Here is a 2643-nt window from a genome sequence, read left to right on the forward strand (position 1 = left end):
TCAACTATTAAAATGAACTTTTCCAGAAACAAGTCTCTCACTGTTGCTACTTGCTGTAGACCACCCTCTGCCCTCAGCTGTGCTCTGGACACCTTGTGTGAATTGATTGCCCCATCTATCTTCAGAGCTCGTGTTGTTCGGTGACCTAAACTGGGACATGCTTAACATCCCAGCCATCCTACAATCTAAACTTGATGCCTCAATCTCACACAAATTATCAATGAACCTACCAGGTACAACCCCAAATCCGTAAACACAGGCACCCTCATCATCCTAACCAACCTGCCCTCCAAATACACCTCTACTGTCTTCAACCAGGATCTATATAATCACTGCCTCATTGCTTGCGTCCGTAATGGGTCCGTGGTCAAACGACCACCCTCATCACTGTCAAACACTCCCCCTAAAACACTTCACAGAGCAGGCCTTTCTAATCAACCTGGCCTGGGAGGATATTGACCTCATTCCGTCAGCAGAAGATTGCTGGTTATTCTTTAAAAGTGCTTTCCTCACAATCTTAAAATTTGAACCAGGAACAGATATAGCCTGTGGTTTACTCCAGACCTGACAGCCCTTGACCAACACAAAACATCCTGTGGTGTACTGCATTAGTATCGAATAGCCCCCATGATATGCACATTTTCAGGGAAGTTAGAACCATTATACACAGGCAGTTAGAAAGCAAAGGCTAGCTTTTTCTAACAGGAATTTGCATCCTGCAGCACAAACTCCCAAAATTCTGGGACACTAAAGTCCATGGAGAATAAGAGCACCTCCTCCCAGCTGCCCACTGCACCGAGGATAGGAAACACTATCACCAATGATAAATCCACGATAATTGAGAATTTTAAGAGCGTTTTCTCGGCTGGCCATGCTTTCCACCTGGCTACTCGGTCAACAGCCCTGCACCCCCACAGAAACTTGACCAAGCCACCCCCATTTCTCCTTCACCCAAATCCAGAAAGGTGATGTTCTGAAAGAGTTGCAAAATCTGGACCCCTACAAATCAGCCGGGCTAGACAATCTGGACCTCTCTTCCTAAAATTATCAGCCGAAATTGTTGCAACCCCTATTACTAGCCTGTTCAACCTCTCTTTTGGTATTGTCTGAGAACCCCAAAGATTGGGAAGCTGCTACGGTCATCCCCCTCTTCAAGGGGTGACACTCTAAACCCAAACTGCTACTGACCTATGTCTATCCTACCCCTGTCTTTCTAAAGCCTTCAAAGCCAAGTTAACCTTCTCCACTGTGCAATCTGGTTTCCGAGCCGGTCACGGGTGCACCTCAGCCACGCTCAAGGCCCTAAACGACATCATAACCACCATCGATAAGAGACATTACTGTGCAGCCGTATTCATCGACCTGGCCAAGGCTTTCGACTCTGTCAATCACAACATTCTTATCGGCAGACTCAACAGCCTTGGTTTCTCAAATGATTGCCTTGCCTGGTTCACCAACTACTTCTCTGATAGAGTTCAGTGTGTCAAATCGGAGGGCCTGTTGTCCGGCCTCTGGCAGTCTCTATGGGGGTGCCACAGGGTTCAATTCTTGACCGACTCTCTCTCTGTATACAACAATAATGTCGCTCTTGCTGCTGGTGAGTCTCTGATCCACTCTACGCAGACGACACCATTCTGTATACTTCTGGCCCTTCTTTGGACACTGTGTTAACAACCCTCCAGACGAGCTTCAATGCCATACAACTCTCCTTCCGTGGCCTCCAATTGCTCTTAAATACAAGTAAAACTAAATGCCTGCTTCAACCGATCGCTACCAGCTCCTGCCCGCCCCCGCCTTATCTCAGCTCACTGGTCATCATAGCAACACCCACACGTAGCACACACTCGAGCAGGTATATCACTGGTCACCCCGAAGCCAACACCTCTTTGGCCACCTTTCCGTCCAGTTCTCTGCTGCCAATGACTGGAACGAATTGCAAAAATCACTGAAGCTGGAGACTCATATCTCCCTCTCTAGCTTTAAGCACCAGCTGTCAGAGCAGATCACTCTACCTGTACATAGCCCATCTATAAATAGCCCATCCAACAACCTCATCCCCATATTGTTATTTTAATGAATTGTTTTGCTCCTTTGCACCCCAGTATCTCTACTTGCACATTCATCCTCTGTACATCTACCACTCCAGTATTTAATAGCTATATTGTACTCCCTTATCTTACCTCACACTGTATGTTTTCTATTGTGTTATTGACTGTTTTGTTTATTCCATTTGCAACTGTTTGTGTCTCACTGCTAGGCACTGTGGCCCTGCTAGGCACTGTGGCCCTGCTAGGAACTGTGGCCCTGCTAGGCGCTGTGGCCCTGCTAGGCACTGTGGCCCTGCTAGGAACTGTGGCTAGGAACTGTGGCCCTGCTAGGAACTGTGGCCCTGCTAGGAACTGTGGCCCTGCTAGGCACTGTGGCCCTGCTATGCCCTGTGGCCCTGCTAGGCACTGTGGCCCTGCTACGCCCTGTGGCCCTGTTACGCCCTGCTACGCCCTGTGGCCCCTGCTACGCCCTGTGGCCCTGTTACGCCCTGTGGCCCTGTCACTGGTTGAACTAGTGACAGACGGACAAACTTTAACATGTCTATGCACACTTTCTGCGCTGACTCCTCATGCGTGCCACACGTCATTTTTCCAA

This window comes from Oncorhynchus keta, chromosome 1, assembly GCF_023373465.1.
Source record: "Oncorhynchus keta strain PuntledgeMale-10-30-2019 chromosome 1, Oket_V2, whole genome shotgun sequence".
Lineage (NCBI taxonomy): Eukaryota > Metazoa > Chordata > Actinopteri > Salmoniformes > Salmonidae > Oncorhynchus > Oncorhynchus keta.